Below are 17,275 nucleotides of genomic sequence, written 5' to 3'. Positions count from 1 at the left end.
ACAACTTTATATTTTTGTAGCCACTATACTGTATAGTGAGGAAAGCTTAATTAAAATAATATATGTGTGCTTGTGGAAGCTGCACATGAACATTCCTACTGTATATACAGCTTTTGAAGTGTCGCACACAAAAGACAAATTTACACAAGGCCATAATTCATTTTATTGTCAAAATTAAATTGTTTTTTTTGGTTTTTTTTTAGGTAGGTAGGTAGGGTGGGGGGTTTGTATTCTTCAAATATAAGACTATATAGAACTATAAGCCACAGACAAAAATACTGTTTACATGATCATCTACCAGAAACGCTACAGAATGTTTCTGAAGGGTACAGCACATTTGAAAATGTAGCTCAAAGACCCATTGCTAGGAATACATTAAAGAACTTTCTACCTAGGAAGTTACCAATATTTGTCAAAGGTACAGTAGATAGACCTGGTTTTAATATGTATGTGACCTACATAGGTACCTTTTTGGAGGTTAGTGTGTTAATGGTACTGTACCTCAGACCTTGTGGATTTAATTGGCGCAACTCTGCTCCATCATATTGGCGCACACTTTGCAACATCTCATTTCACTATTGATCCAAGCAGCTCCTCCAGTAACTGCTGCAAAACCCCAAATCACCAACTGACACAAGTGGAACAAAAATGATGGAAAATGCCATAATAGATTGATGAAGAGTGACACCGATTTTAAGATGATGCAATGTTGTCATATTTCAAACAAGGCTCCAATTGTGACACTTGATATATATCCCCCTATGTTTTAAAATGGTTGTACAGCTTCCTGCACTCACAAAAGCAACTCTGCTATTTTAACTATGCTGAACATTGGGATGTCCTAATCTCAAAGAGGGAAGTAAATGTTTTTCCCTAAACCTATTATTTTTCTCCTACTGATGGGTTGTATTTCTGCTTACTGCAGAGCAGCTGTGCAGCTGATGATGCTTATCTCTTGCTATTAGATGCTACAGAAAAGGGATGTGTGTTATTTCCCTGCTGCTGGTTGTCACTTTGCCATAGGAAGTTGGAAGTTGTACCATGCTAAATCATTAGCAAGTAGCTGACTTTAAAATGTAGGCAAACTAATCACTGATCATATCCAAATGAGCTTGTTTAATAATGGAAACCTGAAATTAGGAGGACTTCAACATGCAAGCTATTCATTCTGTTTAACGTAACTCACCAACATCCATGTTACAAGAACGAAGTATGTTGGGGAAAAAGGGATAACTGTTTTATGAAGGGCAAAAAAAACATAAGCACTTAATGTATCCACATTCTATTTTAGACTGTCGACCAATCTTAGGCAAACTTTTATATATACATTCTACAATGATTGATTGTTCTGTTATACTGTATGAATTGCATTGGTAGATTTAGATACAAGCCGAAAATTGGTTATAATAAACTGTTCTAGAAAAAAACGCTCAAGATTGGGGTACAAACCAGTAACCGCTCCAAAAGGGGGAGGTTACATCAGGCACACTGTGAGAAATTAACTGTGATAGACTGATCAATTAGTAACCTTGAGTCTAGAGCCATATAGAGGAAACCCCATGGTCTCTAGGATTCAGGAGGTACAAAACCTGGGTCAAACTACCAGGTGAGTGGAAAGAGGCAGAGACCGTGCAAGCTAAAGCTGCACAAACAGGAATACGGATATACATTAGTAACATTAGGCATACAAAGACGTAATTATTACGTATGCCATATGAAATAATATATTTGCTTGATATGGAGTCGTAGATCAGTGACTTTAAATTAAAATCTATTTAAATCTGTAAATTGTTAACGTAAAGTATTCGTATACATGAAAAGTATGCATTAAATTGAAATTTTTGATGTATTGTAACGTGAGGAGCATTCTAATCTGACCACAACTGCATATTATAATGCGTAGCTCACCACAAACGAAGCGCGACCGTGGTGCTGAGGTAGAAAATTGGTTAACGCCGACCCATAGACACGCAGGCGTGCCTAGGATGTAGAGTAGTCATTCAAGCCAGGTCAGGATTACAGATTGGAGAATAGTCAAAGTACTTTCCAGGTTCAGGAGTGGAGAGTTGCGGATCGTCAGGGTGCTTAGCCAAGCTCAGGATTGGAGAGTAGCGGATTGTCGGGGTATGTAGCCAGGTTCAGGATAGGAGAAGATCGGATCGTTGGAGTACTTAGCCAAGGTCAGGACTGGATACAGGAGAATGGTCGTTCGTAGCCGGATCAGGAGAGGAGATGTGCAGAATTCAAAAGACAAGCAAGGTAGTCAACAAGAGGTTAATCTGCAAGGCAAGGTCACAGGAGCTGGAATGCAGCAAGGCATGGCGTCACACTAGACTATGCTCAGCAAGGAATGAGAGCAGATAGAAGGTATATAAAGGCAGAGCCTCCAATAGCCAGCCAGGGCGGAACCAGGAAGTAAGCACCGATAGACTGCTGGTGAACACAGGTGTGCCCTATGATGCAGCCTAATCGGGGATGGGGGCGGAACTGCTCGCGCACCGTCCCGCGCGTGTCACGGAGGTCAGGGGTGCGGAGCCTGGAGCGAGCGTAACTCCCTCGCCAATTCTGAGTGGCAAGAGGGGGCGGGACCAATGGCGCGCCGACCCGCGCTTGTCACGGAGGTTAGAGAGCGGAGCCGAGAGCGCGCATCATTCCCATGCCGGTCCTGTCCATCACCAGAGCGGGGGCGGGACTTGGACCGTGCATCAGCAGGGAGGCTGGCCAACCGCAACCGTCGTGCGTCAGAGCGGGGGGCAGGGTCCGAATCCGCGGATGGGGAATCAGGCCGCGCAAGGTCCGCGCGCGTACATTGACCACGAGACCGCGCATCCTGAGTGTCCGTCACGGAAAGCTTGTTGGGGTGAGGAGACGGTCTGCGACCCCCAGGATGGCGAATGCTCACACATATACAGTAGTAGGAAAAGGCATAGTTGTTAAACCTTAAGTTAAAGAGATGGAGCTGCAATTTGATTATATACAATAAAGCACATATTTAGGCCTATTTTAACGTTTGGAATGGCATATAGTTAATACAGTGTATCAACTTCGTTGTAGCGCATCCCATTTACTTATATATACAATCTGTGTTTGCCATGTACGGTATTTGTTCACATCTGAACAATGTACAGTAGACAGTAGATAAAGCTATCATTACAGACTCCTCTAGATGGACCAAAGTGTCATACACATCCGAATGATTCTTCTAATCGTGTTTATTAAATAATGTCACAAAATACTTTTAACTCTCTACAGCTCTGAAAATGATACATTCCTTATTTAATAAGACATCACTATGTATATATGTATTCATATGGTACAAACAATATACATTGCGCTAAAAGCAGAGAAAAGGAAATTGAGTCCCTGCCCCCCAGAGTTTAAACTCTAAGTACAGTACATTAGTACTTCTGTTAAAGAAAATACTTGACAACACATGACTTCCATTCATTATATAGCAAACAGTGAGATGAAGGGTTTATGTACAGTATAAAGGCAAACGTAGTGCAAATTAGACTGCACTACTGTAGGTGTATCATAAAATAAATCCTATTGATTTAAATGGTCAGTGAAGCATATGGTGCAGATGTTTGCTACAGCATCTCTGTGCTAATGTGGTGTTAGTTATTTCATTACAATCTTTACAAAAATATTGCTTATACAAAACATCTCTTTACATGCACTACACACTCAGTGCACATACACCATGTACACAACAATGAAGGTCTCTACACAGAGAGTTTAGAATGTAATTTTAACTCAGTCAAGGTTAGATGAAACTAGCACTCACAGTGGGTCTACAGTAAAATATTAGCCACAATTTCAACTTTGTATCTCACAAAACAATGAAGGCATGGTCTAAATGCCAGTTGTTCATTAGATAAAGCCATTTCATGACAAATGTATTTTTTTCATTATTACCACACAATATTTGTAGTGTACCAATATATTCTGGAGGGTTGTGAAGACAATAACAATAAAATTGCAACATCAGTATTTACTGGCAATGACGACCCTGTTCCAAGGCAATTAAAATCTAAAAAGATGGGAAAAGGGGAAACATTAGTATTGTGGGAGAAAGATTTGTGTGTTCTAAAAGCTAATTTCTAGGGAGCCAGTTGCTGGGATGTTATTTTCTTGGTATCAGATATTACGTAGATTTTATAATAGAAACTGAAAGAAGAAACTTGAGCAGTAGAGATGGGTGCATTATTTCCCCACATTTGAATCCACAGAGAATATGGTGGGGATTTTTCTTTTTGTATTTTTTAATATTCGTGCATTCATTGGATTTTGAAAAAATGTTTCCAGTAAATATATAAAAAAAAATCCAAAACGTAGCTTTTTTTAATTTTTTTTTTAATTTTTTAGAAAATTGCAGAGTATTCAAGAATTCACACTTTTTTTTTTATTTTTTAAAGAATATGTGATATTCAAAGATTTTTCCAACAATCGAAGATTCAAGAATTCCAGAGCTACATAGCAAGCTGGGAAAAGGGAGAGTATTTGAAGAAGAGTAATGATAGCACACTAGGCCTTCATGAGGATTTAACCATTCTAGTGCCTAGTTAACCAAGTAATAGCGTCCGGAGGCTATGCTATATATAAATTAAATAATTTGTCATATTGTATTTGCATTGGGGCTTCATTGTTTACTGTTTTACAGTATGTATTTGACTTAACTTTTCCAGGAAAACTCCAGTTGGCATAATATAGTGGGACTGGCTGGGGTTTTGGCTTGGTAAGATTGTGTATGCCTAATATTGCAGATGTAGAAACAACAGGTTTTGTACTGTAGCTATGTGTGGGACAAAAGAGGAAGGGAAGAGGCCACTGTATAAGGGGAAAAGAGCAGTGGTCCAGAGCAGAGCCCTGTGAAAACCCAAAATAAAGTGGGATCTGACAGATGGAGGTAGGGGGAAAAGGAACACTGATGAAATCTTAGGGCTGTTATATACAGGATGCGGCCGTGCGGCCGCGCGTTCCTATGCGAACGCGCGTGCACGTGCCGCATGCTTTCCCTGTATATAGTGCCGGGAGCTGCAGATAAGTGTAAATGTGTGTGTGTGTGTGTGTGTATATGTTGTGTGAATGAAATTAAGTCTTAAGTACAGTAAGATTATTTTTTAAATAAAAAAAAAGTTTCATAATTTTTTTAAATTTTTATTTGTGCAATTATTTACCCTCCCCCCATCCACACACACACACACATCCATACAAACACACATCCATGCATACATTAATACATACATACATACATACATACACACACACATACACACTAATACATACATTTGAGCGCAGGCAGCGGCGCGAAAGATGAATTTCTTCATCTTTGCCGCTGTCTGTCTGCTCCCCTCTCCCTGCCGTGCGCGCACGCGCCACATCTATAGAAAGGCTGACTAACGTCAGCCAACTAAAAATACGTGCGCGCACCCGCCACTATAAAACGGGCCTTAGTCAATTGGAGATGAACTGTTATGCAATTATTTTATTTTAGTTTTTTGTCTGTACATGTTGAGAAAAATAACTAGTTTTACTTGATTGAGAAAGTGTTCCCAAATTGTTAAGCATGCATTGTTTTTTAAATGTTCTATATGACTTTTGTGTTTTTTTTGTTTTTGTTTTTTTATTCAATTCTATGAAGACTTCTGAATTTTTCCAAGTTCCTTTCTTTCATTTACCACAGCTTTAACTTTGCATGATATACCATAATTGGTCAAGTAGAGGTGTTTCACTGATATAGAGGAGACTGCTGGGGATTATAATGCAGAGCACATAATGGTGATACCGTACATTTTTAATTGTACATCAATTAAAAACGGAAATATGCAAAAAAAATACATACTGTTATAGAATTGGTGCTACAAATGGTGATATGAAATATTTTTTTGCAGATACAGTATGACGATACAGCTCTTGGTTATCACAGTTACTTTGACTGTGTGTTAGGCCATACACCTGCATCATATAATATGTGTTTGTGTAGCAGAGTCCCCCGCCTTACCTCTGGTGAGGGGGAACTGCTAATTTGTGCCGCTGGAGCACCGCGCTAGATCGGGAGTGTGGGTGCAGTCATCTCGTGCTTGGCGCATGTGCAGTACGACGGGGTGACGCATGAGCAGTTAGGTAGTGCGGTGACCATCTTGGGTAGCCACGCAAATGCAGCCATGGAACTACAAGTCCCAGGATCCTCTGTGGATAGTCTGATAATGTAGAACGTTTTAATGATTTTATGGTTCTTTTAAACACTTATGACCTCAATCTTAAATTCACACACACTTCAAGTTTGAGCAGTATTGACTTTTTAGACTTAACTATCTGTGTGGAAGAAGGGAAAATCAAAACCAGGACTTTTTTTAAAACCTGTATATGGCAATCATTTTTTTCTTAACAGCAGCTGCCATCAGAAAACATCCCATAAGGTCAATATATAAGGATCAAACAGAACTGCACGGATAACGAATGTGTTGAGGTACAAGCACAGTTCCTCATGGAGAAATTCTTGGAAAGAAACTACAAACCAGATAAGATAACTCTAGCCCTAAATAAAACTCCGGGGATTAGAAAGGAAAGCAATCATCATAAATAAGACGGGGAACATAAATAGCAGTACAAATAAGAACATAGAATGGGCATTGTGGCAAGCAGAGCGTCACTCCCAGCGGCCGCTTTCGGGGGGACACAAGGCGAATCCACTCCGCAACGACGCACACCATGATCCAGTGTCGCAGGTTGAGAGACTGTCAGTATCAAGCAAAAAAGCCATTATACGCCCATAGGGCACATACAAATGTGAGTGCCTTTTGAGGGGATGTTTTGTTGTTGTGTGCATTGTGTATTAAAAAATATTTTTGAACCTACCATTACTCACTATTATAGTAAAAAGTGACTACAAGGAAAACTACCAACCCATAGTGGTCCGCTGTTACGAATCTACTCCCTTACCTTTCTGCATCTGTCCTCTGTGGATAGGATAGATCACATGGGGTTAATCCAGCCAATAGGGGTCACGCAGGCAGGAGAAAGGAGATATCCTTGGCACGCAAACACCCTGCGAGTCAGTAAGACGGAGGGTGGGAAGAGAGCAGGTAGTGTCTAGGGAGTAGTTCCCCTGGACTAGGCCTAGGCTTGCCCCTTTAGGCCCCAGCTAGGCCCTGAGTCACCCCAGCGGAGTGTGATAGGGAAGGCCCCAGATAGGGACTCTTCCCAGTTAGTACCTAGTAATGTTGTTGCACCGTTGACCGGATAGACATTCAAGTGAGACACTCCAGCTGGAGCTCACCAAAGAGGCAGATCAGGATCCTAAAGGAGTGAGGTTATTGATGTCAGAGGCCCCGCTGCATGGGACCTGAGTGATCCACTAGCGGTACCTGGGTACAGGAATGCCCAGGAAGGTGTACATGCACCAACGTTTCACAGGGGTAGCAATACCTCAAACTTGGATGGGACTGACTGGGAAGTACACCAGGGATATTGGTGTACTTTGGGGGAATCACCAAGTGTTGTGACTTGGAGTGTACACTGTGGGTACAGGGGTACTGTTATTATGTGTTCATTATGTTAGTGTGTGTACAGTAAAGATTAGTTATATATCTTGTGTGTGTATCATCACCTACAACAGTCATACCATTACTCAAACAGCAAGCTTGACCTACCTGTCTTTCTAACTATCGACCTGTCTCCCTCCTGCCTTTTGCCTCTAAACTCCTTGAACGTCTTGTATTCTCTCGCTTGTTCCATTTTCTCAACACCTATTCTCTCCTAGACCCTCTACAATCTGGCTTCTGCACTGCTCACTCCACGGAAACAGCCCTCACTAAAATAACTGACGACCTCTATGCTGCCAAAGACAGAGGTCATTACACTCTGCTCATATTACTCAACTTCTCTGCAGCATTTGACACCGTGGACCACCCTCTTCTCCTTCACATTCTCCATACTCTTGGTATTCGGAACAAAGCTCTATCCTGGATCTCATCCTACCTCTCCCATCGTACTTTCAGTGTCTCTTCTGCTAACACCTCCTCCTCCTCTATTGATCTCTCTGTGGGGGTACCCCAGGGCTCTGTCCTGGGACCTCTTCTCTTTTCTCTGTACACACTCTCTCTAGGTGACCTAATAACATCTTTTGGGTTTAAATATCACCTCTATGCTTACGACACACAAATATACTTTTCAACACCTGACCTTACACCTGCTATACAGACCAAAGTTTCTGAATGTCTCTCTGCTATATCATCCTGGATGGCCCTCCGTCGCTTTAAACTCAACATGGCTAAAACAGAGCTCCTCATACTTCCTCCCAAACCTGGCCCTACTACCTCCTTCCACATTACTGTTGGAACTACGATCATCCACCCAGTAGCCCAAGCACGCTGCCTAGGGGTCACACTCGACTCCTCTCTCACATTCGCCCCTCACATTCAAAACATTTCTAAAACTTGTCGCTTTTTCCTCCGCAATATAACAAAGATACGCCCTTTTCTCTGTTGCTCGACTGCTAAAACTCTGACTCAGGCCCTCATTCTCTCCCGTCTTGATTACTGTAACTCCTGCTGTCCGGCCTTCCTGCCTCTCACCTGTCTCCCCTACAATCTATCCTAAATGCTGCTGCCAGAATCACTCTACTCTTTCCTAGATCTGTCTCAGCATCTCCCCTCCTGAAATCCCTCACCTGGCTTCCAATCCAATCCCGCATCTCACATTCTTCTCCTCACTTTTAAAGCTTTACACTCTTCTGCCCCTCCTTACATCTCAGCCCTAATTTCTCGCTATGCACCACCCCGACTCTTGCGTTCTGCTCAAGGATGTCTTCTTTCAACCCCCTTTTTATCTAAAGCCCTCTCCCGCCTTAAACCTTTTTCACTGTCTGCCCCACACCTCTGGAATGCCCTTCCCCTCAGTACCTGACTAGCACCCTCTCTATCCACCTTTAGGACCCACCTTAAGACAAACTTGCTTAAAGAAGCATACGAATAGCACTGTGAACATTCTGAACACATGATACATAAAGCTTGGCCCCCTGCAGACGCACTTACCAGAACTCCCTCCTACTGTCTCTGTACATTCTCCCTACCTACCAATTAGATTGTAAGCTCCTCGGGGCAGGGACTCCTCTTCCTTAAAGTTATGTTTGTCTAAAACACTTATTCCCATGATCTGTTATTTATATTATCTGTTATTTATTCGATTACCACATGTATTACTACTGGCCTATTGTGACTTCAGTTGTTTATTACCAGTAAATGAACTCAAACCTTCAACAGAATCATACAAGGATAAAGTGTGTACCTAACAAAAAAGTCCAGGATCCAGTTGAGTTTATGATTTTATATAAATTACAGTACTGTAGGTGAGTCAAATAGCCTTTATCTCCCATTAATTTTGATGTGTACTGTTTGTTTAACATACATACATATTTTATGCGATGCATAATTTGTCCTTATTCTACGAAATCCTTTTTTCACCTTAGTCAGGTTTTTAGTAGTCTTCTTTTGTAAAATGTTTCTAAGATAACATTGAATCAGTTTAGTTTTAAAGTCTCTCCTGCTCAATAACATTTTTGGTTAACTCCCCACCGGTTTGTGAGAAGCAGGGGGTCCCAAGAGCTTACCCACATTCATTTAATCTCTGGGCACCCCTTCGTTTCCGAAATACCTGCAAAGGTAGCACCGGTAAGGTCCTTTCCAGGGCAAACAATCTTCCGCCATATACAGTATTTGTATATAATAATATTTTGGGTCTGTCCAATCCTTAGAATTTTATTTTGCCTGATTTCAAGATCTGAAACCTCCTTAAATCTTTGCTTAATTGCGATGAGCCAGACACACACACACACACACACACACACACACACACACACACACACACACACACACACACACACACACACACACACACACACACATATAAGTGTTACAGGATAGTGCTAGATTTAAATGGTATATACACACACATACAGTAGCACTGTGTTGAACATTCAAATTCAGTGCAGATCTTACGTTCCTCTGATCCTCACCCAGGTTTTTTGGCATGAATATTCACAATTTCTTTTACCAGAAGATATGCACAGTTTAGGTGAGAAGTTTGCCAAGTATTCACTGCATTTGTTTTTGAGTAAAATTTGATATACGAAATCCTGGCATCACAGCACTCTTAATTGGAACAGACTGTGATGTTAGAGCTTCAGGCTGTGAAATCGCACAGCTTCTTAAGCTGCACCGGAATTCTGTTGATGTACAGTACATAAAAATAAAACAGTGTTATGTTGTAAAAGAGCAAAGGTTGCTCTGTTCCACAATTCAGTTTTTTAAAATATCATATCATTTGTAAAATAAAATAGCTACTAACATATAGATATGAGAACTGTCTGATTTGATTTATAAATGGCATGTCTTGTGTGCATCACATGCTAATTGAGCAGTGTCTGGGCAGAACTTAAGTCAGGTGACTTCTTAGACCTATATAGCTATGGACAGACTAGGCAAGTAGCCCACTGCAGAAGCAACAGCCTACATGTAAAGAGGCCCTCTTTAAAGTGGCCCATTTTAAGTGTCATACAGTATGGAGTTTATAAGGCAGTACATTAGGAATGGAGCACCCATTGGCTCTTGATACTGAATTTAAACAGCATTGAAAAGGAGGATTTTCACTGACTTAAAAAGATGCAGCTCTTTTCACTCTAGAGCACCTCCATTCATACTGTATATTGCATTTCTCACAACTTCCAATTTACCGTCATTCTAAATTAATTTTTCACTCAACACTAAACTATCCCTACTGCCACGCTGCTCCTACTATTTTATATTTTCTGAACTCACTTCTTTTCAAACTGGACGTTTCTTTCTGCCAGCCTCATTATGTCTCTAACTCTATTCATATATCTTAATACTTCTCCAGTTCACATGCACTTCTTTCCTATCTGCACCCTCTGACACTACACAGCTTTACCCCCTGCACTAAAACACACCCCTACAAATCCTCATATATCTGCTTTCTTTCTATGCCTACTTCCTCCTTCTATACTACTGTTGAGAACACTATCATGCACCCAGCAGCACAAGCATGCTGCCTAGTGGTCACATTTGACTCCTCCCTCACATTCTCCTTTCCCATTCAAAATGTATCCAAAACTTGTCATTTTTATCCTCCGTAACATTGCAAAGATATGCCCTTTCCCCTGTTACTCAACTGCTAAAACTGTAACACAGGTCCTCTTTCTCCCCTGTCTCGACTATTGTAACCTTCTGCCGTGCAGGCTTCTTGCCTCTCACCTGTTTCCCTTTCAATCTATCCTAAACGCTGCTGCTAGAATCATTTTACCCCTTTTAAATGTGTCTCTACATTTCTACTGCTGAAATTCCTCTCCTGGCTTTCTATCAAATCCAGTGTATATAATGTATAACCCGGTTCACTTAATGTAACCATGTGTTTGTAACCATGTATTTGTCATCATAACTATGCCCAGGACATACTTGTAAACGAGAGGTAACTCTCAATGTATTACTTCCTGGTGTAAGGATGTGGTAGGAACCTCATATGTGTGTGTTCAGTGTGTGTTCCGTTGGTGTTTGACTCTGTTCAGTGAGAAGCTTGTGGAGTGTTTGCAACAGTGTTGCAGTGTGCCCTAGCAGAGTGAGACAGGCAGTGTGATGCAATAGCTGAGCTGTGTGTCTGTGCAGATTAGGCAGAGAGGCTCCGTGGAGAAACTACAATTCCCATGAGCTCCTGGCAGTCACCTGATGTGAAGAACCAATCAGAAGGCTAGGATGACAGGGGCTGGAAAGGGAAGCGTGGGGGAGAGGTAAGGCTAGACAGAGGGGTTCTGGAAGGTAAAGGAGGAGGGTGTATGCGTGCAGGGGGTCTGTGACCCGCCTGCATAGGCTAGCTTTTCCCCGCAGGCCCTTAGGAGAAACCCCTGAGTCACAGTAGGCTGCTGTGCTGCAGGGACGCCCATAGTGGTAGCAATCAGTCACCTTACTGTGTAGACAGTTAGGGACAAGCGTGCGGAGCAGGTTTGCTGGTGAGCTGCTTGGGACCAGACAGCTGCACTGCAGACATCAAAGGCAAGCAAGGATTCGGCTGATCCTTTTTGAAGCATTACCAGTCACCGCCGTGACCGGAAGGTATTTACGTAAAGTGCACCAACACCGGTCAACAGGCGCTGATCCCGCCTTAGGCGTAACTCTTTGAGGACACTAGTGAGTGACCAAAGGCCTAATACACTGAGTTATTCTAACTACTAGCGCAAGGACACGGTGTGTGGGGCACGCGGTGGCAGGACCCGGACATACTCATTAAGAGCGTGGCTGAGCCACTACTGTACAGGACAATACTCATTAAGAGCGGGGCCGAGCCACTCAAGGTATAAGGACATTAGCATTTAGCTGCGTTAAAGTTATATTGCATTATAGGATATGTGTTGGGTTATATGCTGCGTCTGTATTAATATGATAGAGTGCTAAGGTTATTGTGCATATAGTAAAGTTGGTTGCATCATACATGTGTGTGTATATGTTTCTTGCCCAGGGGAATCTCACATCACGGGGATCCTGGGTAAGTGGAGGCGCTGCGCTATAAGTGTTACCCCAGGCTCCCAGCTAGCGGAGGCTCATATCTCCTGGAGCCGCAGGTGCGTGCAGTTACCCGTAGTCGCTTTAGCGTGTCAGAAAAAGGGCTACACTGGTAAAACATTTTATAAATAAGTATTACACACACAATTCTCCTCATTTTAAAGGCTATACACTCTTCTGCTCCTCCTTAAATCTCAATCCCTAATTTCTTGCTATAAACCATCCTGACCTTTGCATTCTGCTCAAGGATGCCTTCTCTCTACCCCCTTTTGTATCTAAAGCCCTCTCCCACTTCAAACCTTTCTCACTGATTGCCCCCACACCTCTGGAATGCCCTTCCCCTCAATATCTGACTGGCACCCTCTCTATCACCTTTAAGTCCCATTTTAAAACACACCTCCTTCGCGAAGTATATGGGTAGCTCCGTGGCTGATACTTTACACCTCATACATCCCTTGCAGATGCACTTACCAGAACACCTTCCTACTTTCTCTGTACGTTCTTCCTATTTACCAATTAGATTGTAAGCTCTTTGGGGCAGGAACTCCTTCTCCTAATGTTTCTTTTATGTCTGAAGCACTTATTACCATTGTTATAATATGTCGTGCATTACTGCTGTAAAGTGCTATGGACATAAATGGCGCTATATAAAGATTGATAGATAAATATCTATCTTTATATGGCGCTTATTTATGTCCATAGCGCTTCACAGCAGTAATGCACGACATAATAATATAACAATGGCAATAAGCGCTTCAGACATAAAAGAAACATTAGTAGAAGGAGTTCCTGCCCTAAAGAGCTTACAATCTAATTGGTAAGTAGGAAGAACGTACAGAGGCAGCATTCTCTGATATATAGATATCAGTAAAATAGGTTGAAACATCTAACGATCGTGTTGCATCCAGGGTGAAGTGCATCCCGTACTCTGTGATGCTGAAAGATCTGTCCTGAAGGAACCTCCAAGAGCTGGATGATTTGATCATCATCTCTATATATAGTGATGTAGACATACATACATACATACATACATATGTAACCTTCTTTCCTGCTGACTAGACAGGCTACTGATGCTGTATATACTGCTGGCTCACTGAGATCTGAGCCTCCGCTAACTGGGAGCCTGGGGCAACAATAGTAAATGGCAGCGCCTCCACTTGCCCAGGATCCTCTAGATGTGTGATTCCCCTGGACAGGAACAATAATAACAACCCACAAGTATATGTAACAGTTTACTATATGTAGCCCCCTGTAAACAGCACGGGCTATATATATCTTTCTCCTACAGTGGTAAGTCCTATTTAGGGCAGGCGCCAGTAGTAATCATGGGTTTTCCCCCTTCACGCCCTGCCTTGAGTGATAGATGCAGGCCCCTGACTCTGCTGCAGGCATGAGACAGAGGGGAGGTCCTGCTGACATCACGAGAGGTGGGGCTGACTTTATTTAGTAGCCAGTTCCTGTGAGTGATAGTTAGTCTTCTCTGTCCTGGGAGTTGGAGGAGAGGAGTAGGTCGAGCTCTGTCCTGGGAGCAGGAGAGAGAGAGAGAACTCTGGCCTATGACATTTGGAGAGTGAGCAGAGCTCCGGTGGACCAATGCCCCTCACCCTGATGAGGGGGCGATGGGGAGTATCTACCCCCACCCAGAGGATACCCTCTGAGGTGGGCAGTGGGGTATTGGGGCCCCTCACAGACCATCCTGTCGGAGTGCATCTTGGAGGAAAGGAGAGGAGAAGGCCTGTGCCTTGTGTGCTGCTGCTGTGTGCTGCCAAGGCTGCTGTGTGCGAGCTAGAGTCAATAAAGAGACATTGCTGATTTTACCAGAGACTGTGTGTGATTCTGGAGCATCCACCCTGGGACCAGGGTTATTTCTTCTATACGGGTCCTACCCCACATCCCTGGGAAGGTATAGAGGATGGAGGCGCTGCACCACCACTAAAGAATGAGGCAACTACCCCAGAAGCCTGGTCCTGTGTCCCCAACATCATCGCGGGAAGCTCAGGCCCTCCTGTTACCGGCAGGTACGCACCACTCACGCACGTATAGCCAGCCCTCACACACCCTAGATATAGCATCTGTGTCTGGGGGGTGGGGGGGGGGGGAGAAATATGGGTTACATATATATACTTTGGTCCTAATAACACATATGCATGAAATAACATTAGCGAACATACTGCACCGACACACTTTATTCGAGCAAATACCCAGTATGTACCTGGCAGATACCTGGAATGCACCGCTCCTCACCTATGACAAGCCCCGTTGCGTTTGCCTTCCCAGCCTGGGTTCATGCCTGGCTGACGGGCGGCTGATCTGTTAAATGATAATGATTAGGATTTAATAGGCTGCAATGCTTCGCGTGTCTACCAGATGGCATAAATTCATGAATTGTAATGCAGTATATATATATATATACTGTGCAGTATTGCAGCCAGCGGGAATAAAATGCTTCAATCCCTGCCTGAAAATACCTCAATGCACTCGGGCAGAAAACAGTCACAAACCTCAATACACCCGGGTATACCCGAATTCGTGGGACTAGCCGAGCTCGAATAAAGTGTGTCGCCAGTGTACACACTTATATGGCAGTTATAACCTTGAATGACATATACACATATAAGAATGATATAGCTGTATACCAGTAGTTCAGAGTGCACCCACTGTGCAAGTGTCCCTTCCCCACTACTGTGTGCACCCCACACCATGTCCAATGTACTGCACCAGTCCCTTGGTCACTTAACTTTTAGTGTCCCCAAGAAATCCACCCCCCAAGGCGGGATCAGCGCCTGTAGGTACCGGTGTTCGTGCACTTTATAATAATACCTGCCGGGCGCTCCAGCACCCAGTCGCTGATACTTTGAAAAGGTTCCGCAGATCCAGCGTCATCTCTCACGAGTAGTTCCTCACTTTCAGGGAGGTCTCTCACAAGGCTTGACTCCGCAATGCTGTCTGATCCCAAACTACAGATCACCTTGTAGCTCAGGAAGATGCTGTGTCCCTGACTGCTACTATCAGTAAATGGTAAAGTCCCTATCTAGGGCTGTTCCCTGCAGTACCACAAGCTGGTGGTGACTCAGGGCCTGCGCTGGGGCCTAGGGGAATATTCTGGCCTAAGCAGTTGGTCACTGACCCCCTGCACTATGCACCTCCTCTCCCCTTGCCTCCCAGCACCAACTGTCACCAACTGCCTGTTTTCTCCAGCGCGCGGAATGTTTCAGAATCAGAGAGCAGAGAGTTCTGACAACCCCATTGGCTGCTGTGACCACCTGGTATCCCAACTCCCTGAGGCTCTTGGGACTTGTAGTCCCACACAGAGCCTTCCCTGGTAATGGCCGCCGCTAGGGATTCTCCTATCTAAAATGGCCGCCTCTCCTGTATCACTGCGCATGCGCAACTTTATCTGTAGGGGCCGCCGCAACTATCGTGCTATTGTGCATGCGTGAATCGCGCATAACATGGCGGCGCCCTTAGCCAATACCTCCGGGTGTCCCCGGCACCGCGGCCGCCCAGGCAGCTCCCACTAGCAAAAGAGAAAAAACACAAAAGCGCACCAAGATGAGAGATGTAATATATATTACCTTAAATAAAAATAGTAATAACTTACATATAAAAATTCTTTAATGATCCCCGATTCTGACGTTGATCACAGGAGTAGGGCATCACATAGGGAATATATGGGCAGTCTCAGTCCTGGGAGATCAGTCCCGCGCGCTTGGGCTGTCTCCGTTGTGTCTCCTATCCTCCATGTGTAATAGCGTGGTGGGGAGTGTAGCGCGCATGCGCAGGAACCGGAGCCCTCTATAGGTGTCCTTAGGATGCCTGTCCGTTTCTGATAACGTAGAAACGATCGGGAACGGGCAAAGACGATACACTTGAATGTGTACTGGTGGTAGATAATGAAACCGTCAGCCACAATAGTCGACTATCAGAAACGGACAGGCATCCTAGGGACACCTATAGAGGGCTTTGGTTCCTGCGCATGCGCGCTACACTCCCCACCACGCTATTACACGTGGAGGATAGGAGACACAACGGAGACAGCCCCAGCGCGCGGGACTGATCTCCCAGGACTGAGACTGCCCATATATTCCCTATGTGATGCCCTACTCCTGTGATCAACGTCAGAATCGGGGATCATTAAAGAATTTTTATATGTAAGTTATTACTATTTTTATTTAAGGTAATATATATTACATCTCTCATCTTGGTGCGCTTTTGTGTTTTTTCTCTTTTGCTGACATTGGGATCACCGTCGGAGTCTTCCTGTGGAATCCACATTTGGAGGTGGGGGAGACACCTCAAAACACGAGAGCAGCAAAAGAACAGAGAGGGATCAACATTCCAGGTTTAAAGAGCCAGAGCGCGGACTGAACTTTTATTATTCCCACTAGCACCAGGGTAAGAAGGGGTGGTACCGGAGGACCTGGTTACACATACATACATACATACATACATACTGTACATAGTTACATAGTAGATGAGGTGGAAAAAAGACATACGTCCATCAAGTTCAACCTATGCTAAATTTAGACAACAGATACTTTACCCTACATCTATACTTACTTAATGATCCAGAGGAAGGCAAACAAAAAAAACAGTTTTATAGTATCCAATGATATCGCATAAGGGGAAAAATAAACTCCTTCCTGACTCCAAGAATTAGCAATCGGATTACACCCAGGATCAACATTTTTCCCATGTTTACT

At 43.5% G+C, this 17,275-nt stretch overlaps 1 protein-coding gene and 1 long non-coding RNA gene across 3 annotated transcripts in view; one reads left to right on the top strand and one right to left on the bottom strand.

Annotated features, from left to right (window-relative positions):
• Positions 1-15,866, bottom strand: part of LOC142495132 (uncharacterized) — a 96,590-nt gene extending 80,724 nt beyond the window's left edge. Inside the window, exon 1 of the long non-coding RNA XR_012801670.1 lies at positions 15,393-15,866. This is a non-coding gene — a long non-coding RNA (uncharacterized LOC142495132). The remainder of the gene's footprint in view (positions 1-15,392) is intronic.
• SYT1 (synaptotagmin 1) overlaps positions 1-17,275 on the top strand; it is a 905,119-nt gene that overhangs the window by 8,921 nt on the left and 878,923 nt on the right. The gene's annotated exons all lie outside the window — the stretch shown is intronic.

Source organism: Ascaphus truei, chromosome 5 (assembly GCF_040206685.1).
Source record: "Ascaphus truei isolate aAscTru1 chromosome 5, aAscTru1.hap1, whole genome shotgun sequence".
Taxonomy (NCBI): Eukaryota; Metazoa; Chordata; class Amphibia; order Anura; family Ascaphidae; genus Ascaphus; species Ascaphus truei.
Note: the sequence above shows the minus strand (reverse complement) of the source record. Positions and strands in the feature narration are given on the sequence as shown.